At 39.8% G+C, this 23,127-nt stretch overlaps 1 protein-coding gene across 9 annotated transcripts in view; it reads left to right on the top strand.

The window, feature by feature from the left end:
• DAB1 (DAB adaptor protein 1) overlaps positions 1 to 12,198 on the top strand; it is a 409,353-nt gene extending 397,155 nt beyond the window's left edge. For 8 of the 9 annotated variants that reach the window (XM_058656404.1, XM_058656398.1, XM_058656396.1 and 5 more), the window contains one exon: positions 8,838 to 10,744. The gene's annotated coding sequence lies outside the window, so the exon portion shown is untranslated. Of the gene's footprint in view, positions 1 to 8,837 lie in introns of all 9 variants that reach the window. The other variant, XM_058656380.1, reaches the window with a different exon arrangement.
• Positions 12,199 to 23,127: the final 10,929 nt, after the last annotated feature.

Here is a 23,127-nt window from a genome sequence, read left to right as displayed (position 1 = left end):
AAAGAAAAAGGGAAACAGATGACTTGATCTGAGTTACAGCCACAAGGCAAATGTTCCACTCTCATCTGGCGAAATACAGATAATTACATCAGCTCCCTCCCCAGACTGTCCAAGCACCAAATGATACATGAATATCAGAGTGCTTTGTAAGCTCTGAAAGTAATATAGACATACTCGGATTACTATTACTCTTCCATTTTTCAGTAGTATTCAGAAGTGTTCTTAAAGAGCCTCCTGCAAAACAAACAAATAAATATAAACAAACAATCTAAGCTTTTGGAAGGACTAATACTCCAGTTTCTGAGGCTTTCCTGGAAAAACACTTTCCTGAAGTCCGTTATCTGAAGTGCCATGGAGGCAGAAGTTGGCCTGCAGTGACTGATGGCACTGTGGACCCAGATGGAAAATTGGCTTGATACCAAGAGCTATCTCACCAATGAAACCTGCAGGAGGTTAAGACTGAAGGTATATAGGAAGGGAAAATTAAGTATGGTAATACCTGGGTTCATGACATGGTGCTACTCACTCCGCTTAGGAACGCAGGGCAGCATACTCTGACAGAAATAAGTCAAGTTTATCTTGAGACATCCACGTGAGTTACCAGTGGGCTGCTGTGGACACAGCTTATAAAGATCAGAAGAGGAATCAGAGTCAGATATGAAGATTTCAGCATGCTTTACAGCCATTGGAATGAATGTGAAAAGAATACGCTTACTGATCATCAGGCTCAGAGATCAGTAAACTGCAATTGCTCATACTTTGTGGGCATACCATTTCCATCATAGCTACTCTGCTATTATGAACAGGAAAGCCACAGAAGACACCACATGAATGAATTAGAGAAGCTATTTTCCAATTGCACTTATATGTTTAAGAGGCACAGTCAGCACCGGCAACTAAAAGGTCATTTGCTAATCCCTGATTTATTTATTTCATGCTCCTGTTTCTAGAATCACTCTGCAGAAGATAATCACAATCCCTTTGCTGTGCATAACAAAATATAGTTTTAAAATATTAGCATTTTGACAAACACCACCTGATCGAGTCCTCATGGGAACAGTGTTAAGTATTTATTATTATTTAAATTTCATAAATAGGACAGGTAAGGTGGAAAGATTTGTACGTTGCTGAAAGCTTAAGACTGCTGTGTCTTAAGGCTAGGATTTGGCTCTAGACCCATATTAAATAATTTGGAAATAGTCCAACACCACCACGACCCTGGATTTTAGTACCATCTCTCCAGTCTGCTATCTGTGTGACATGAAGCAGATGGCTTCCCTCCTGATCTTGGCCTTCCTGTTCTGCTAACACATTCGATGTACCCTTCCAGCTCTCATAGTCGAGATCCTCAAAGTCACCCAATAACAGCTTGGAAGATCCCAACTCCCAATAAGAGTTTGCAACAAAATCCTTGCCCTGGGCTTCTTGTCCACCCAGCTTTAAATAGTATATATAAGAAACCCTAGAATGTGCTGACTTCATTAGGTTATACAGAGAGGATCAACTTTACATTCAGGGCCCACTCCTGTTGACTATGAGCATATTAAAAAAAACAAATTTCCTGCTTATGGCAGAGAATTTGTATCAGCATCAGTGCCTTCTTCTGACACTTGAGAAGTTCAAGGAAGATGAAGTAAGTGGATGAAGTGCATGGGCAAAGCAGATCATTCATGCCTGTCATTGTTATGATGGATAGTGAAATGCAGTATTTACCGGAACATGAAGAGACCCCGCTCCAGGGAAACTCAGGTGGTACCTCTCTGTATTCACCAAGTGGTTTTCAGCACCCAAGGCCCCAGGAAGCAAATGCATTTGGTAGCCTCAATTCCTAAAGTATTATTCTTAAGTCTGTAATGTTTTCTGAAGAGTTTTCTACCTCATAGCTAAATCTTCAGGCCCAAAGAGATCAGAAAATTTTGTTTTCCATTGTTTAAAATAAAATAAAATAAAATGGAAGACTCCCACCACTTATAATCTTTCATGTTATGTAAACACACGGATTACTTCTTGCAATCCCATGAAATATTTTTTGAACCCCATCTGAGAGATGGGAAAACTATGGCAAACAGGTGAAATGCTTACCCAGGTTCATACAGGATTGTGGGACCCATCTGACTCCAAAACTCATGTGTGTTTCATTATCCTGTCCATGGATCAAGTTGAACCTGAAGTTATTCCAGCCTTGTTTCCCCCTCCTGTTTGCCAGAACTTTTTGCATTTGCTGAGCGAAGAAGTTTAAAACCAGCGCTAAGCTATACCCAGGAATTGAGACTGAGAGATCATGAGACTAAACATGCTGCCTGAGCAGTTGAGGCACTCAAGCCCTGGCTTCCATCCCAAGGTCCCTTGGACCACAAGCTTAATTTACTGCTAATTTCACCCTAAACTCCAAAGATGGACTATAGATAGGTTTGCTGAGGGAGCAGTTTGCACTGTGCCACCACTGACCTCACATTTAAGATCGGCATTCTTCAGTGTCTTCTTTCACTAATAAAGATACAATTCGTTTGACATCCTTGTTTAATTAGGAACAAGGTTTCCAGAAATAAATACAATAAACATGAAAAAGCACAGTTCAGGTAGCTTCCAAGAGGTCCTGTAATATGTAAAACTATTTACTCCTACACCCCATGCCAAAGAGCTGTTGTGGAAGACAGCAAGAAGAGACAACCACAGGAATAGACACTGTTCCCCTGGCATTCCACTGTCTCCCACAACATTGGGAAAGTACTCCTCATCTCCAGGGCCTCAGTGTCTTCAGAAGCTGTAAGACAGATAGCCCTACCAACTTTAATGTTCTACAAGTGGGAAAATGTAGTGAAAGAACAGTAATCTATTTGCGTTTGTAGGAAATGCTAGATAAAAACAAAGGTGGTCTGTGGTGATCACAAGCTCATCACTGGTTGCTGGCAAAAAGTAGGCATTGACCCAGAAGGCCACAAGGGAAGTTTTGAGTCTAAGAGAATGCTTCCTAGCTCACATGTTAAATACATTTGTCAAAACGCACCCAACTGTATACTTAAAATCAATGCATTTCATCATGTGTCAGTTACACATCAGTGAAGTTTATATAAATAAGAAAAAAATAGGTAAATTCATTCAGATGGGAAGTAAATTAGATGTTACCATCAGTCTAAGGCCGTGGGGGAATGGGAAGTTAAAGCTTAGTGGGTACACAGTTTCTATTTGGGGTGATGAAGGACTTAAAGAAATAACGATAATTATACAACATTGTGAATGCAGTTAGTGCCTTAGAATTATACACTTGCCAACAGATAAGATGGCAAATGATATTTTCATTTTGTCTCAATTAAATCTTAGGAAAACAAAAACCCAGTTCTGCCCAGTGCTGGCTGAATGGCCTTGGGCAAGTCACTCAACTAGGGATACCCTTGGCTGCTTCATGGTAAACTGTGGTTGGGAATTCCAAGGGTTCGGCCTTGGCCTAGCATTCGGGTGAGATCCTCTGCGTGTGATCCAGGATAGCCTATTATAGACCTTGAGAGTACCCATTTGTAGAAGCTATTATTACTCTAATTGTGTGAATCTATTTGGCGGTTGCACAACACCACATAATTCATATTTAGAGAACTTGTGAGTTTGTCTGCCAGTAGTAAGAGCTTCTGTTAGTCACAGGGCCTACAGCAACATCTCAAGATTAACTCTACTTCAATTCTGCAAAATTTGCTTGAGCCAATCCTGTGCCATTTTCATTTTTTTTTATAACTGAGTGTCCATTTGTACCTGTAGCTATGTATTAAGAAAAAGAAGACATTTGGAAAGACAGAAGTGATCACTAGGCCTAAAACCCTACTCCAACAAAGCAAGGTAAAACTACATTCCCAAACCAATGAAACCTAGCCTTACTTAAAGTAGCTTCCCCTAAGCCAGGCCCCTGTTAGACAAATGTCATATTTCTTCCTTCTGTCTTCACTCAACTCCCAGAGGGAATTTCAGACCATTTTTTACAGATGAAAAACTTGACACTCAAGGTTGGCACCATTACTACATGTGAGAACAGTAGGCCCTAACAGGCGCTGGTCGTACCCTCAGAGCCATGTTCTGGTGTTCTCCTGTGGAGCATGGACAAGTCCAAACAACACCAGTACCAAAAAAGTCCACAGTGACCATGATGAGTTAAAACAAAGTTAAGATCCTTTGATACTCATGACCAACAGATGTACAAATCACCACGATTTCTCTGTCTTAGCTTTAGTCTTTCTCCATTCTCACTTCCTTCCAGATAAGAATTGTTCAAATAATCTACCATTGCTCAGTCCAGAGGGGGAAAAAGAAAGCTTTTTTTGAAGAGTCTACAAAATATATAAGCACATAAACCAAATCTAGTGGCACATCCTTTCCAACACCCTCCTAGGAGAATGCTCCGGAGGCTCCTAGTTGTCCAGTAGGAAACTTAACTTGCTCAACTACTTGTGTGTTCCTGAGGGTCTATGGCTGTGGGGTGTAGGAAGCACAAACATTCACCTAACGTGCCTGACTACAGACCCCATGCTGTCACGCCTTCACTCAGCCTCTAGAAAACCAAGTGCAAGTGATAGAGAATTGACTACATTTTCATTTGCACAGCATAGCTTCTTCTCTTCTAAACATAAAAGTGCTCAGGTGTCATGACAAGTCATAGATGAGCTTTAAGTTCTGAAGTATTGCTAACTTATTAAGAACCATCATTTTTTAAAAGAGGCTTCATTTGACCTTTACTTAATCTTCCTTTCTTGATTTAGATTTGAAACTCTGTCTTCTATTATGGTTTTTTTCCCTAAAGATTTTTTTAGATGTGTTTATTTATTTATATGAAAGACAGACCTGCAAAGAGGGGGGAGAGAAGAGAGAGAGAGAGAGAGAGAGAGAGAGAGAGAGAGAGAGAGAGAAAGAGAGAGAGAGAGAGAGATGTTCAGTCGGTTGGTTCATTTGCCACATGACTGGAGGATTCGTCTGGTGTCTTGCATGTGGCTGTAGGGACACAAGTACTTGATCCATCTTCCACTGCTTTTGTATTCGCATTAAAGCAGGGAGCTGGATTCTAAGTGGAACCAGGAGTTGACATAACACCCACATGGGATGTCAGCACTCCACACACTGAACCACAGGTCAGGATCCAAAGACAGAATATTGTTTTCCTCATTCATCTATGACCTGGGTTTGAAATCTTTACCTCTAAAATAAAGAACAAAGAAAGCTCCACTTAAACAAAGTTCCTGTCCCACAAGGGTAGCCCTGCAGTAGGATTTGGAAGGTAGACCTGTGGAGAGTGTGGTAATAGGTGGGGCTGGTTGTGAAAACCAAGCCATGTTGCAAGGGCTTTGAGTGTGGTCCTGAGTTTGCATGATCCTCCATGTAAGAACGAGCCAAGAGGACAGTTTCAAGCAGGATACTGGCACAATCAGACCCATCTTGGAAAGATCACTCCAGCAGAGGTATAAATACTTTAAAAAATGATGTATGGAACCTGAAGGTACAGCTTTGATTCATGGTCAAGAAGGAGTATTTATTAGCTCTAATGGACTCTGAGACTAATGGGACTCGTGTGCCCACTTAAGAAGCTTTGACCTTACCCTGTGGGTGATGGGGACACTTGGAGGAATTTAAAACAAGTTGAAGATGTGATCAAATCTGTCAAAGGAAGACAAACGAAAAACAAACATCAACAACAGCCTGTTAGGTCAATATGTGTTTGCATTTAGACCTTTTGGAATATTGAAAATAGCTTGAGTATCTTACCATGACCTTGCCAGAAACCAGGTCAGAAATTCCTGGATCAGATGATTTTTTAGCTCCCCTCCAGCACTGACAGTCTTAAGATTCTATAACAAGGAAGGTAAAGCTATTGCCAAAACATATAATGCATCACAGTGTCAGACTTTGGGATTATCTGCTGCCTGGGGCTTTCCACACCACTGCTCCCCTTCATTAGTGGGGATAATTGAGAGTTGACTGCAGTCGTTACTGCTGTTGTGATGGGTATTTGAGGCTAAACTCCGGCAAGCAGGAGATGTGTGAATATTTATCTCAGCTGCAGAAAGTTAATGCAGTGTGGCATTAATTACCCTGTCGGAGCCTGCTGTCGTCTCCTGTTTTTAGGTGGCATTCTCCGTCGGATAAATTAGTTTCCAAAATTAGAATAAAGTAAATTGTAGGGTAAGATCAAGAAAGTCTGACTTCTGGGGGCATCCGAAAAGAAGAACCGGCTGAGAAAGTCTGCTCTGGGGGCGTTAAGATGCACCCTTGAACCTCAGCACATGCAAAGGAAAAGTGCTTCTCCTCAGGGATTGTAAAGGTACAAGGTTAGCCAAACCACAGATATTTGAGACAGTTCATGTATTGTCAGGGAATGAATAATGGGCTTGTAAATTGCCTTGCTCTAGAAATATTCTCCGCTTGATTTTGAGAGGAATTCATGTGTATTTATGACAAGGGATGCAGAACTGTGTCTTAGCCATTTGACAGAGTCTCACTGAGCACCTACCGAGCTGGGTTCACATGTGGCAGCAAGAGCTGGCAAGTGGCAATCCAGAGGTAGGATGGCCAAAGGAGCTTTCGTGCTCTCTGCATCCATCATTTGGAAGAATTGGCTTTACTTTTCATATAACCAAGGCCAATGTCCAGGCTATAGAGGGAAGCATAGACAAACTGGGCTTGTCTCACAGAACAAGGTGCCTGAGATGGGCAGGAGTTCCTTTCCCCCTGGAGGAGTAGGCAGTTGAGGAGTTCTAGAGCAGACACTTCCAGGCAGCAGGAGTCCTGGGCTCTACTTGTGGCATAGTTATCAAGGAGCTGTGTGACTTGGACAGGAGTGAACATCCACATCTGTTACTTTTGGTTTTTAAAAATTCAACATTATTCTTTGAAGAATACCTGTGTTGACAAATTAGATACAATCATCTACCTGCAAAAAGTAAAAATAAAAAATAAAACAAATGATGGTCTCGGGCCACATGATCTTTGAGGCCATTTCTGCTTCAACATATAAGCAAGCATTGCAATCCATTACCTGCAGGAGAGCACACAGTGAGTTTAACATCCTATAACCTTCAGTATAACCTGTGAGCTTCTGTTTTTACCCTCACAAGGAGCTTGGGCACAAAAACACGCACTCCTATGACTGCTAGGCTGATGAAATAAGACATGAAGGTGCTTTGTAAATTCTGCAGCACACTACAGATGAAAGACTTGCTGTCTTTCCCTTTCTCCCTCTCTCCTTGTCTCTCTCTCTCTCTCTCTCTCTTTCTCTCTCTCTCCTGTTTCCCTTTCTCCCTCTCTCCTTTTCTCTCTTTCTCCCTAATCACCCCTCCCCTCTAACAAAGGCAGCTTTGTAATACACAAGAAAAAGCACTGGATTCAGTTTTCAGGTCTCATGTGTCCAAACTTCCTGTGCAACAAGGAAAGATTATCTAACTTCTCAATTCTTGATTCTTCATTTGCAAGCAAGATAAAGGTCTGCCTCATAAGACTCTTGTGATGAGTTAGAGGAACTGTGTATTTGAAAGCAGCTAGCATGGCACTAGATACACAGGAGAAGATCATAGAATGTAAGCTTGTTTCAAATGCTCAAGAAAATAAACAGATTACTCACATATCAGGATACAAGACAAGATATGAATTTGTCAGAACTAGGATATAATTGTACCCACTTATTTCTGGCACAAACATCCAAGAGTAAGATCATAAAAAGGCCTGTGCATACTTAAGACAAGAGTAGAGACTGATGGACTTGGCCAGTGCTCCTTGGGTCACCTCAGCACCAATACTAAATTCTAAAGTGATTTCAACAAGACTAAGCGCCACTTCCCCACCCTCTGTAGGCTGAGATTTTGCTGGTTTGGGCGTTTGTTCATCCCAGGGTGCAGGCAAATTTCTGACAAAATGTGGAACAACTGGTTGAACTTGTAATGAGTTCCAGAATTGTTAATTAAAAGCAAAAGGCACATTTGTCATTTCTCTTGTTCGTCAGTTCACCTAGGCACCACGAATCTAGGAACAAAAACGCAATTTGAAATAGAACACCAATGGTTATGAGTGGACATAAGAATATGTGAAAATGTGTTAGCCACATGTTCCCCCGTCTTCTTTCTGAAGGCCTGTTAACATCTAGCATTGTGCTAAGTGATTTACATATGCTATCTCCAGCTTTCTAAAGAACCATGTGGGAAAATAGTATTATTTCTATTTCCTGTTGGGAAACAAGGTTTAGAAAGGTAAGAAAGGTTAAGTATCTTGCACACATCACTTAGCGTACACAGATCTCCCCCTCTAGACCAGGCTTTTACCTGACAGGGAGATCAGTCCCAGCCAAAAAAATCTAGGATAGGACTAGGTGAGTACAGTTGTTTGTTAGTGACTATGGTGTATTGATCTCAGCACTCCCAAAATGCAAAGACTCCATGAATGCTTAAGTCCCTGATACCAAAAGCTCTCTTACTTGCATTTATCCTAATACTTCCATGCATATGCTTGGCTGTTTCTAGATACTAATACAGTCTGCTATGTAAATAATCATTACATTACATTGTTCAAGGGATGATGATAAGGAAAACAAAAGTCTGTACATGTTCAGACAGGTGCAGTGCCTTAAAAACATTTCAGTCGTTGTTTGCTTGAACCTAAGGATACAGAATCCATAGATAAGCGAGGCTGCATTATAATTTTTATGACGTTACTAATGTTGCCAAAAACAGCAGGTATCACGATCATTCCGAATATAACCTGAAGCCATCAGGGTCGGTTACCTTCCTATTTGAATTCCAAACCTTATTCCTCAAACTGTCCCAGAGCTTCCCACCTGAAATAGGGCAGATCTCACTTTGTTTCTTGATCCACAGGCATGAGAGCCACTCGAAGGGTAGATCCACAGACCTGATAAGCAGCATCAACAGGAGGACGTTGTGGGTGCTTCAAGATGGCATGGAAATCAGCATAGCAACAGGCTCTCTTGGATTCTTTCACTTGGCCTCATCCCACAAAGAAATTCACGATGGCCCACTGAAACTTACTGGAAGAGGGAACTCAGCTCTCTGGACAACGAATGACATATTTATGGCAGCACAAAATAAATAAAACCCACAACAGCATATAAAGGAAAACACCCAACATTACGTCACAAATCAAGCAGATGCTTACTGAGCTCTTGTTGAAGCTGGGTTTCTGATGGTATATGAGCTCCTAATTATTTTCTTATTTCACCTGTTGACCACAGTAGAGACATGAAATTTGGAGTTATAGGCATCAGAGAGTTACAATTGGGCTGACACTGACTTCTTTTAGGTAAAAGCAAGAAGTCCTGTGACCACAGTATCATCATCCATATGCCTTCCAACAAGAGATGTCGTGTCATCTCCCCATAGGACCACATCTGCCATCTCCTTCCCCCACCTTCCTCCCTTTATCATATTTCAAAATTAATGGGTGTACAAATTTTTGTATTGTTTTTGACTTTTTTTCAAGATGAGGGTAAATAAGTCTAACTGGGAATTTAAAAAAAGCGCCTAATGTGAAATGAATTAGCTTGACATCACAAGTTGAATATGTGGTTGCTTATGTATTAGGATCAGAAATGTTGCCAAAACAACCCTCTAGCTAATCTGCATCCTGGTGAAACAAGACTGCTTTCGGTATGAACCTTCATCCTGTGAGTAGAGAAGGACGTCGAATCCCATTTGATGACAAAGATGAAAAAATGCATCTAATTTCCTAAGGAGCTCTGAACTCTTAAAGTACAATAAAGTGATATTTTTTATTTTCCTGATACCTTGCTGCTGTGATGCTATGCAGACAAGTGTCTTCTCCATGTGCCATTTCAAAGAAGTCATTTGCCAAATACTTTCTGGTACATTTCTGGTAAAATGGTTTTGGACCTTACCAGTCAACCTTCTGACAGAACAATGGTGATATAACTATTCAGAATAACAAACTGACGCTGTGGTCAAAATGATTCATCTCTCTCTCTCCTTTTGTACATCAGAAAATTCAAATGGGATTTTTATTTTATAACTTGGAAAAAAAAACCTTACCATTAACTCTTGAAATATTTAAGGGAAATGGCTTTAAGGAGTTCTAATGAAAAAAAAAGTTTCTTTTGTAAATATAAATGTTAATGAAGATGCTTTTTAATAATGCCATTACACTGTAGAGAAGGTAGCAGATTGAGTGCAAGGTGTGAAAAAGTTGATAGTTGGGGCTCACAATCCAGATCTTGTTCTGGAGTATACCGTAGGAGGTTGGAGTTCAGGGACAGCTGGCAGGCACCATTGGCCAATCGGTAGCTAGTGAGCAGGCACGTGACTCCATAATGTAGCCTTTCCACAAGAGCACCACCCTATGTGAGAAACAAGAAGACAGTTCACACTTTGAAGGCCTGACCTTGAGGTTCTCAAACTCTCCACTTCTTTGTTCCCACCTACCCCCATGTAAGTCACTGGACTGTTTGTACATTAAGCAAAAGAGTTTAAGCCTCCTTTTTTTTACATTTATGAGACAAGAAGTGCAGTGTTTGGTTTATGTGGTTAGCACATGATTTTCATAAAGAAGCTATATATTTTTGCCCTACAGAGAATTGTTATACAGGTCAAATGTGTTTTCCTAATGTTCCTATGCAGTTGCAGTATGTTGAATTTAGTGGTTTAACACTAAGAAGAAGAAAAATTTTAAAAATCATGTGATGAATTGGATCTGGGGAAGGGGAGTCATTATTACTTGGTTTTAAAATTGGGAAAGTAGCATTTTTATTGATTGTATTGATTTAAATAGACCTGTATGCTTTCTTTCTTCATATCAATGGAAACTAAAATGATTTGGTTGATTGATTTTAAAATGATGATATATTCGTTCACAAAGACAAAAGTGATCCGATCTGTCAGAGAAGGTGATTGTGACCATTTGGTGCCCACGTGTATACAACCAAGCCACTGGAACCTAGTCGAATTTCCAGCTAGATCAACTGTCCAGATGTCCATGAGAGAATACGTGTAAGTGCCACCCTAATTCACAAGGTCTCAAGAGCCAAAAAGTGAGATGGGCTTTTGCCCTGTGTGTTTCTTACCAGGTGGTCCCCTCAACTATTGCAGAATTGTGCTCACATTCTGTGATTGGATCAGCCTTTCATCGGAAGGGGAAGATGGGAGAGGCATGATAGCCAAGAGAATCTTCCTGGCACCAGTTTGTGCTTTCTGGGGATTTGATAAAACAGGCAATTCCCATGGGGAGATTGCTAAGATGGATGGGTTGTCCATGATTCTGATTCTATGCAGTGGTGCTATCTTCTCCCCCAATATGGTCGTCTTGAGTTTGTCTTGCAGAATCACACCATCATACCCGTTCTTTGGGTTGCTCCTGACACATGCAGAGTGAACTGTGGCTGATGTTGCTATTCAGGTAATTGTTGGGAATGAACATCATAGCAGAAGGTGACAACTCCATGGACTTGTCATCGTGCTTTGGACATGATTGAAAAATGAAACCGGCTCTGAACTCAAAGAAGATGCCCATGTGATCTGCTAAAGTGAGGGAAATGAAATCAAGATTGTGAGCTGCCATCCATATTCTCTGTGGCAGAATTCTAACTGTGTTCCCAAGCACTGTTTGGTGAATCCAGCATCACCTTATCCAATCCCAGGAATCCAGTGGCACCTCCAACTAGAACTGAGGTGTCCATACCAAAAGAACATGGGGAGTCTGCACAGTCCTGGATAGATCAGCAGAAAAATCCATGTGTACAACTAATTCCTCATCCTTCACTAGCACTAAATTTGTCACTTTAAATTTTGAAACCAGGGAAATGCCACCTGTCATTCTGTCCCCATTCCGCATAGCTCTTCACTCTTTACATGCCTCAAGACTTTTTTGATAGCTCGTCCTCATCCCAGTGTCCATTGAAATCCCATCATGTAATGTACCGGGCACCTTCTTTAAAAAAAATGTTTACTCTGTGGGTTTGCTTCATTTCAATTTCTGCATTCTGACACATATTTTTTTAATAAAGATGAGAAAGAGAAAATGACTGTTGCAGTACATTTCTAGACCTACTTTAACTTTACCTCAGACGACAGTTTGTTAACATATATGGACACATTATTTTTAACTTTATGTACAATGCATTCAACAGAACAGCAAAGTTTTTAGAAATTTTCCATTAATTTCTGTAACACCATGTAAAACTGTTACAAATAAACATGTTTGAGAACAACAGCTTAGCCTGGTTTTATTCCACATGTATCTGCTGCATGTTCAGGCTTTGAAGTGGAAGATGATGTGGCTTCCGTATAAGCATCTGTCTGATCAGGTGGAAACTTCCACTGTCCCAGCTCTGGGCAGAGTGGGCTTCCAGGCAAAGTTAGATCTGCTCTTCATGAATATCCAGTTGGATTCAGGGTCTTGTTCTTCATGGAAATGCAGCTGCACGAAGAAGAACATTGTCAGAATAAGTGAACCCTGTATATTTATCACAGTCGGTGTGAAATGTTCACAATTGGGAAAGAATCCCTAGAGACTGGTGTCCTCTAGAACCTACCTACCAAATTGTGATTGGGAAAGGTTGATCTATACTGTCGATGGCTGGCTTATTTTAAAGCACTTTGCATTAAGGGACTCCAAGATGGACTAGTGCACTATCTCTCACATTCTTCACTGGCCCCACACAGGAAAGAAAGGTGGATTTTAACTTCTGTATGTATCAAAAAAACAGAAAAATTTCTCTGTGTGCATATTTATATGCATTATGTGTGTGATCTTTATTTCTTTCTGTTACTAAATCAGTTTGTCCATCCAATAATCAACCAGATCACATTTAGATCATTGAAACAGAAGATGCTGCTTTTTCCTACCAAGAGGAAATGATTAATGATGATTAGTTAATGTTTCCATGAACACAAACTTCATCTTAGCTTCACTATATAGAAAATATCAGGTTGATGTTATGGCCAGCATTGAGAAAATGATAAAAGTGGCTTAAATGCCAGTAAAACCAGTGTGGATCAGAGGGGGAAAAAGCCTCCCACACAGTTAAAAGTGCTAACCCTAGACTGATTACTAACAATCGCTCCTGAAGCTTTTCTGGAGTAGTAGTGACTTGGTCACATGTTTTAAGCAACAAGTACGGGCCTAATATGTGCTAGGTGATTTATATTTATGTCCTCTACTTCCAGCCATAAACTAGAGCTATCTGATATTATTCCCAATTTATGGATAAGGAAACTGAGATTCAGAGAAATAGCAGAGCTGAGATTAGGAGCTTGAATCTCAATACTCACAACTGGTTGTAATCTTGAAGCTAGGTGCATGTGCATTGTTCTAAATAGCCATGCATGGATTTGTTCCATTTACTCACATGCAAATATTAACCCTCCATGCCTCTACCCAGATTGTTTATAAATCGCTGGCAATAAGTTAGAATTCTAAGTCATTCCAGTTTACAGTTAAAATATATATTCGTTAGATGTTACTTCTAGGCTGCTACTTAATTCGCATAACTGGAAGGGTTTGTGCCCCAAGAACAAATAATACACATTTTTGCCCAACTAGCTGATGTTTAGCTAAAGTCAAACACAGGGGATTTACTTTATCAACTTAAATGATTCTTAAAGGAGTGACAAATTAAAAGGTGTCCTATTTAACTGCGAGGAGAATGCCAAAATAGATCAGGCTGACATATCTGCTTTCATTTTGTGCTGAAAAGCAAATCCTTGCTGTTTTGACAGTAAATTTTTTTTTTGTTTTACTCAGAGTGACAGTAGGAAAAATGCTTAGAATAAAAACAGGTTTCACTGAATCAACCTTCAAAGCTTTGAAAGCTTTAAAAGTTGTTTAAATTCAGGGGAAATGTGAGCAATGGTGCCTGAAAGATTAGAAAAGGAGAGTGAGTAAACAGATGTAAATGGCTTTCAGGACATTTAGTGACCAGTTCTCAGTATTTGTTAAAGTGTGAATAATAACCACCACCGTGGAGCTACTGTCTTCTCTATACCTCTTCTTTTCTAGCTATCATTTCTAAATTCTTAGACAAGCCCTGAGGGAAAGGAAACAGGCTCCCAACTTCCAAGCTTAGGAAATAAAACTCAGAAATGTTAGGAAACAGCTGTGAATGAACAGAGTCCAAGATTTTGCCCAAAGGCTGTCGTGATTCCCAGGTTCTCATTGCCCGGCCTCTTTCTTCTGCTTCATGACGCCTCCTTCACGCAGGCTTTCTGCAATGTCACATTGCTCATGTACCCTCCATAAAATATGTGGAGCCCTTCTTATTCAATTTCAAGTTGTGTCTATTACATTAGAAAAATCACACCATGCGTTACTCTGACAGTTTCAGGACAGAAATTGATTCTTAAGTGAAATGACTGTCGTTATTTTAAAACAAGGGAAAAAAAATCCAGTTTTACTCTCTAGAACAGTAATAGCGCTAACCCCATCCAATGAATATTTAATTTCAAAACAGAACCCTTGCATTCACTTTATCTTCCAAGGTACAGAGATCTGAAGAGGGAGCTTTTCTTGAATAGGCTTGCTGTTCATTCTTTGCTGAAGAATATTAATGACTGCCAAGTAGAAAGTGTCTAAATATTCTTTCAAAAAGGCAGTCTCTGGTGACTTGGATCTTTAATCTTCTGAACAACCTCTTGCCACTTCTATCACTCACTCTGGAGGCACAGGCTGGACTGGGGAACAAGCAGGAAGACTTGGAGACGGAATGTGCAGATCTCAGGGTTGGCATATTGTCAACAGTAGAATGCTAAACTGTCCTTCATATTGTCCTTTTGGTCACTCAACCATCCCCCAGCTTTGGAGCAGCATGTGTTTCTTATTTCAGATTTTAAGGTGAAGCCACTCAGCTGCAGCTCAAGGCCATGTGCTCAAGAATCTAGACTTGCTCATCAAAGGAAAATTGGTTCCTCTTGCCTACTTAAGTTGTTTCAGACCTTCACAGAAACAATAGGAAAGGCAGTCAACCATCACACAGCACGCATACATCACTCAGGATAAAGCAACATTAGAGAAAAAATTAAGAAAAATTAAGAAAGTTACACTCTCCTGGTCCCATTTCTATTAGAAGAAAAACAAAAGATGAAGAAGTCTGCAAGTGAATTGCCAGTAACTTTGTTTCTTCATATGAGCACAAAACTGAGGTTAAGCTTGGCAAATTAAGTACATGACCAAATCTTCTCTTTCCTGCATGTCAATGTATAGCAATTTCTAAGTAGGGTTCTCTAAACCCAGAAACTCTTGGTTTGGCTAAGCTCAATGACTTGCTAGTCATTTAAACTCAAACAAATTACTTGAGTTCACTTCCTGAGACAGAATTGTGAGTATTATAAGAAATAAATATGGGTCCCAGTGCCGTGGCCTAGCACCCAAAGTCCTCACCTTGAACGTGCCAGGATCCCATATGGGCGCTGGTTCTAATTCTGGAAGCCCCACTTCCCATCCAGCTCTCTGCTTGTGGCCTGGGAAAGCAGTCAAGAATGGCCCAAAGCCTTAGGACCCTGCACCAACATGGGAGACCTATAGGAAGTTCCTGGCTCCTGGCTTAGCATCACTGCAGCTCTGGCCATTGCAGTCTATTGGGGAGTGAATCATTGGACAGATCTTCCTCTCTGTCTACTCCTCAGTGTATATCTGACTTTGCCATAAAAATACTTTAAAAAAAAAGAGAAAGAAATCTGATAATGTCATATGTGGAACACAGTAAGTTTCCAGTGCACATTACCTTTTTTAATAGCAAAGAAAGTGATAGCTATTATGTATTTTAAAGTTAATTCTTTGACTTTCCCCTTTGATCTATGATTATTATCCCAACATAATAACTCTCATCAAGTTATCATGCAAAATGAGGAAGAGCATTTTTGCCTACAGGTTAGGTTACATTGGTTGGGATGTCTGTGTTTCATGTTGGAGGACTTGGGTGTGATACACCTGGATCCAGTTCTTGATTTCAGCTTCTTGCTAAAGGAAACTCAGAAGCATCAGGGATGGCTGATGCTGTTGAACTCCTGCCATCCACATGGGAGACATGGATTAGGTTCCTGGGTCCTGGTTTTAGCCCTGTTCCAGGGCTATCATAAGCATTTGAGGAGTAGAGCAATGCATAAGGCTCTTTAAGTTTTCTATTTGTCTCCATTTCTTTCTCTTTCTCTTTCTCCTCTCTCTCTTTCTCTCCTCTCTCAGCTCTCTCTCCCTCCTGAATGATTTTTTCATAGTCTGTAGTAGTTCAGTAAGTGACTGTTTTGTCTATGTTTTCACCAAAACAGGGACATAAGAACTGCCAAAGTTTAAAGTAAAAATATGGCATGGATTAATTTCTATAATGAAAAAATATTGAAGAACTACTATATGCCAGGTCTTATGATAGGTACTGGAAATATATTTATTATTGGTTATTATTATTTTTTATTTTATGGTACAATTCCATAGGGTCCGGGATTTCACTGCTCACCAAATTTCCACCCACCCACTGACTGATTTTCCCCATATTGTTACAATAGTATAGATCTTTATAAGGAATCCTAATTCCATCAGTCTGTTATGTAAGTGTGCCCTGACATTGCTAGTACAGACAATGTGAGACTGTGCAACATTTCATTTTCTAGATATATCCAAAATTTCCATTAAGAATCCATCATTGATTTAGAAGTAAGGATGTATATTGCACTGTAACTTCACATGTGAATTTGGTAGTCTCTATTACACCATCACTATACATTCCCTTAAATGAGACGCCATGTAACAAAGTCAGCAACAGGTATGAAGTTACAACAAAACAAAAGAAAATATTTACAGCACCATTGAATTGAAAAAATGTGCCACTGAATTTTTTAAGATTACATGCACGACTATCTCTGTATCAAGAGGCTCAGATTCTAATGATTAATAAACAAGATGCTTCAAAAAATGGATGGAAAGTTAATGAAAGCAAATTTTACTTTGTTGCAAGAATATTTTGAAATACATGCATATTATGAATTGTTTTAAAACTAGCAGGAAAAATGTGTTTTGCAATAACTACATATATTTCAGGTTTTCTTTGCACCAAAACAAATTTGTTTTTTATTTCATTTTTTCCACCTGCATTTTAAAATGCCACTATAAATTAAGTATCAAATAAACTCTAGTTGGATTATTGTTGGAAGAAATGCACTTGCTAATACTATGGGAGCAGTAGGGGAGATTGGGATAGAAGCACTACTAGTTGAGCTTGGCCTTCTGCAGAGTTGGGCTTCATTAGGAAACTGGTATTGGAGGGAAGAACATTGACAAACAGTAGAACTGAAGGTAGAAAATGAGGCATTATTTCATGTGCTGCATAAAAAGCTCATGTCTATACTCATATTCCAAAGCTAGAATGACAGAATATCAAAAAAGCAATGCAAATTTTTGCTTCATCCTTCTAATGGATCATCAGAAATTCCTTAATAGAAAATCAAACACAGTTAAAAACCGTGACTAAATGAAGTTAATTATTGGATTGCAATGATTAGATCAAAAGATTCATTTTAGCAGAGGTCAAAATGGTATATGATAAATTCATTACCAAGATAAAAATGTAAATGAAAATTACATTAATATCCCCCACCATGATAAAGAATGTCTGTCTCAAAGCCTTCCCAAGATGAAACAGCTTCAAAACTGGAGAGTATCCTCATTGAATCAGACCACCATCAAGGCCATCGGTTATTACCTCTGTCATTTAACAGTGTCCTAAAGGTTGACACAGCTGAGGGCATTACACTAGAAAAAGAAACCAGGTTCACTTTCCAAATTACCTCAATGGTCAGACTGGGCTAAGCTAAAGCCAAGATCCTGCAACTTCATCCAGGTCTCCAACATGGGTGTCATGAATCCAAGTATTTGGGCCATCTTTCGCATTATCTGGGAACTGGATTAGAAGTAGAGCAGCTGGGATCCAAACCAGAATTCATAAAGAAAGCTGGTGTCAGAGTGGCAGCTTAACTCTATCACAGCACTGGTCTGAGAACATAGTTTCAACATCGTAAAAATGTCAGTTCTCCCTAAGATAATTTATAACAATGCAGTTCCAATCATTTCATATTTTAGTTCTAATCAACATGTGTGATGCTCTAGAAAACGTCAGACAAGTAATGAGAATATAGTGCTATTAAGGATAAATTTGCCCTACCAAAATCACTTAAGATTTTGGAATAATACAAAAATAGAGTGATAAATAAAATAGAATATAAGACACAGAAAGAAGACCAAGACATTCATATATGTTTTACTGCATTCAAGTCAGTGGGGTTAAAATACATCCTTCAGTAAATGGAATTGGTTTAGTAAAGTAACCTGTAGGAGTAGGTATTGTGATACAGTGGGTGAAGCTGCTGCTGGAAATGCTCGTGTCCCATGTTGAAGTGCCTGGAATGCAGCCTTGATTTTACTCTTGATCCAGCTTACTGTAAATTTGCACCCTGAGAGCTACAAAATGATGGAATTCCTGCTCCTGGTTTCTGCCTGGTTTAGCCTTAATTGTTGGAGAGACAACATTTGCTACACGAAGCAGTGGATAAATGATATCTCTTTTTAATAGCTGGCTTTCAAATAAATTCGAAATATTTTTTCCAAAGGAAAAATTGGTGAAGAACATAAATAAGTGATTCCTAAAGAACAAATACTAAAAATATTTCATCAGAGACAGAAACAAATAGAGGTTCAATCAAGCAGGGAGCATATTAACTAATTAATTGCAACTTTAAAAACTGAAATGATTCTATGCTTGCTTAATGGGTTTTATAAATTTCCAGTTCTGCTTAACAATATTAGAAAGTATGTATGCACAAGCTTATGTATACATAGAAATTGTGTTATATTAAAGAAACTGCTTATTCATGTGCTGGCTACATGCCAGGCATTGTTCTACCAGCTGGAAAAATGATCCCTTGCCTTCATGCCATCATGTCAGCTTGTGCTGTCTTCAGAGCGCTCAGTAGAGTTTTGCTCCAAGGTGGAGTTTAGAAGCCTCCAATTTGAGAATGCTAACATCTCATTTACACCATACCTCATTGTAGTATATGAAATTTTCTGCTGCTGCATTCTTTGCTTCCAATATTTCAATATTAAAATATTAAAAGTATTACATTTTAGATACACAATTATAATTGAGTAAATTTGGGTAAAAACAAGATAATGTTTGCCTATCCTATCAGCAGTTATTAAAAAGGTGATTATGTTGGTGAGGATATGAACAAAGAGGCTCACTCAAGCATTGAAGTGTTTGTTTCTAAGATTTTTTGAATCAAATACACAAAAGTTATAATTTTCAACATGATAATTCTACATATAAGACTGACACAAGTGTGAATTTCCATGATAATAAACAAGTGTATATTAAGATGTCCTTCACTTTATAATGGAGAAAAACTGCAAAACGCGACTGGCTATAATTTATATGCATAGAATGAGATGCTGTGACTACCTGATTCTGGATGCACTTTCAGGGCCCATGTCTTACACTTGCTCGTCATTCAGTATAAGCTGTGAACTGGACTATGTGTAGTCACTAACAGTACGTAGCACAATCTGCATTTTATCTTGTTTTTCCCATGTCACTTTCTTTTAGTCATTCAGTATAGTGGGGTGGAGAATCATACACACATTTTGAATTCAATTTGTTCTTGTAAATGTATATATTCACACAGATGTTTTGTTTTTTTAACATAAAGATTAATTTATTTTTATTGGAAAATGAGATATACAGAGAAAGGAGAGATAGAGAAAAAGATCTTTCAACCTCTGGTTCACTCCCCAAGCTGTTGCAGCAGCCAAAGTTGAGCCGATCCGAAGTCAAGAGGCAGGAGCTTTTTCGAAGTTTCCCACATGGGTGCAGGGTCCCAAGGCTTTGGGCCGTCCTCAACTGCTTTCCCAGGCCATAATCAGGGAGCTGGATGGGAAGCAGGGCTGCCAGGATTAGAACCGGCGCCCATACGGGATCCTGGCATGTGCAAGGCGAGGACTTTTAACTACTAGGTTACTGCACCAACACCTGCTTTTTTTGCATGTTTTTTTATTGTTAATATCCATGTATCACAATGTGATTTCCATTTTTTTCTTCTATGCTGTTTTTTCCATTTTTTCTATAATAAATATCTATCACTTTTCTTAATCAGAAAAAATGGTGTTTTGTGAAGGAAGAGTCATCAGATTATTAAAATGATGTGCAGCTGTCATAACAGTAAGTGATAATTCCTGAATTTCTAATTTGTGCCAGACACTATGTGGAGTATTACTGCATTACCCAGTTTGCCTCACATCAGTCCTATAAATCACCATTACAATTTACAAATACAAATGCTGCTTAACTTGTAATGGGGTTCTAACCCTGTAAATCCTTTGTAAGTTAAAAGTATCTTAAGTTGAAATGTATTTAATACACCCACCTTACCAAACAGCTTAGTTTAGCCCCACAACATACTGTAAGGTGCCAGCTGCTTTCCCTCCTGATAGCAGAGCTAACTAGAAGTAGTGCTCGTTGTACTGCCTGTCTCACTAGAGAATTTAGCAGTCTTAGTATGCGAAAAGATCAAACTTGGAAGTGCAGGTGTGAATACACATCAATTTTGCACATCTTAAAATCAAAACATTACAAAATTGAGTCATCAGAAGTCAGGGAACATTGGCAATGATAGGCTTGGAGTTCCAAAGTCAGTGGAGAAGTCGGGCCCAGCAGCGTGGCCTAGCAGCTAAAGTCCTCGCCTTGAACACCCCGGGATCACATATGGGCACCGGTTCTAATCCCGGCGGCTCCACTTCCCATCCAGCTCCCTGCTTGTGGCCTGGGAAAGCAGTCCAGGATGGCCCAAAGATTTGGGACCCTGCACCCGTGTGGGAGACCCGGAAGAGTTTCCTGGTTCTCGGCTTCGGTTCGGCGTAGCACCGGCCGTTGTGGCTCACTTGGGGAGTGAATCATTGGACGGAAGATCTTCCTCTCTGTCTCTCCTCCTCTTTGTATATCCAGCTTTCCAATAAAAATGAATAAATCTTTAAAAATAAATAAATAAATAAATAAATAAATAAATAAATAAATAGTCAGTGGAGAAGTCAAGAAGAAGGGGATGCAGAGACCTCTACTCACAAATACGCCCGTTCTACCGTTGCCGTCATAATTACCACAACATCATCATCACTAAACCCTTCTCTCCTTAGAAAGCCATGCTGCAATCAGACAACGTATCTGAGTGAATCTGTGAAACTCACTCTTCATGATTTGCAGCTTACAAAGGAACAACAGCATTCTGTTTGTTTAGAATGCACAGGCTATGGTTTGGACATGGTTTTTGCGTCTCTCACAAGATCACGTGATTCCCCAGTGTACCAACCCTGGGAGGTGGTGGTTTTACTAAAAGGTTGGATGGATGGGAAACACATATCTTTGGGCTGTCTCTACAAAAGGGTGTTCTTTTAGGACTCCTTGGTAGTTCTTAGAAGAGGATTGTTATACAAGAGGCAAGATTGCACCCCACCTGCCCCCGCCACCTCTTGATTTGAGTTATGACACACATTCCCATCATTACTCTGTGCCTTGGATATCTCACCAGAGCTAAGTTAATGGAAATGCAATCTCCTTGAACCCCCAAAATCATGAACTACTCATGAGTAGTATGAATGAAGTACTTTATTGCAATGATGAAAGCTCATGTGGCAAACTTTATTTTAAAACTTGGGAAATACAGACTATATATAACTTAATAACTTACTTTTTACTGCATTTTAATCTTACATATATATTTATCATGTCTGAAAGACAGAGAGAGACAGACTGTAAGTGAGCTCCTCTCTGCTGATTCACTCCCCAAATGCCCAGTGGGCAAGCTGAAGACGAGAGCCAAGAATGTCATTCAGGTATCCAAGTCCTTCAGTCATGACCTGCTGTCCCCCAGGGTGTACATCACTTGGAAGCTAGAACCTGAGGTAGGGCCAGCACTCAAATCCAGGCAATCCAATCTGGAATGTGGGCACTTCAGCTTATCCCAAGTTCCATTAGATTCTTAAAAATATATTTTAATTATTGAGTCATCATAAGTACATTATTAATAAAACAATCATTTTAATATCACAAAACTATCTCTTGCACGTTCTCGTCCCTTGTAGTTTCCTTCTTAGAGGAAATCAACTGTCTGTTCAGCCTACTTGCTATATTCTTTTGGGTGTTTATAGTCACAAACGTCCCTTAAAGAAATAGTTTATTTTGCAGGCATTGCTTTTTAAACACATAATTGGTATCATTGCAAGACATATGGTGTGTTTTTCTTCGCTGAGACTTAGATTTGTAAGATCATCTTTCATGGATACACAGTGCAGCATAGGTAAATGTGTGTGTGTGTGTGTGTCCCTGTGTTCCTTGAGCAAAATTCACAAAGGGGGCAGGATTCAAACTCAAGTTCCCTGGCTTTATATTAGTAGCTCTATAACACTGGGTAAGCTATCTCTCTCAAGCTACCCTGTCCTATCCGCAAAATATGAAAAAATACAGTACTGTGAAGAGGAACAAAAGAGATAGCACTTGTGAGGTGCTTAAAACAGGGTAAGCTCTATCTAATATGAACCGTATTCAATATTAACAGCTAACCAGCTGAGGAGGGGTGGCAGAGGGTTGCTGGTTCTCACCCTGGCTGACCTGGATGATGGACTTATTTGAGAAGCAGCAGTGATCTCTGAACCCGTCCTTCCTATAAGGACACAGATCGAACAGAGGTGAGAACACTAGATCACTGGAAATGCAACTGTGGACTATACTGCTGCGGCTTTCTCTGGGCCAAGTAACAAGCATGAGTGCTCGGCCTCACCTTTCATTGCAGCCCAAAGTCCCTCGGATTCCTCACTGCCAGGACCAGTGAATGGGTAAAGTATATCTCCTATGGAGATGGGGCTTACTCCAAAGCATGGAGAGGAGTGTTGTCCGGTACCCATCAGAGCTGCCCATCATCCAGACCTCCCTCCCCCACCTTTACAGGAGAATACTGTTTATTCCACCATGACCATGTATAAACCAGCTCTTCCTCTCCATCCCCACGATCACTGCAGGACACAAATTCTTTTTTTTTTTTTTTAAGATTTATTCATTTTTATTGGAAAGCTGGATATACAGAGAGGAGGAGAGACAGAGAGGAAGATCTTCGG

The sequence above is a fragment of the Ochotona princeps genome, chromosome 2 (assembly GCF_030435755.1).
Source record: "Ochotona princeps isolate mOchPri1 chromosome 2, mOchPri1.hap1, whole genome shotgun sequence".
Taxonomy (NCBI): domain Eukaryota; kingdom Metazoa; phylum Chordata; class Mammalia; order Lagomorpha; family Ochotonidae; genus Ochotona; species Ochotona princeps.
This window is presented reverse-complemented; position numbering and strand designations above follow the sequence as displayed.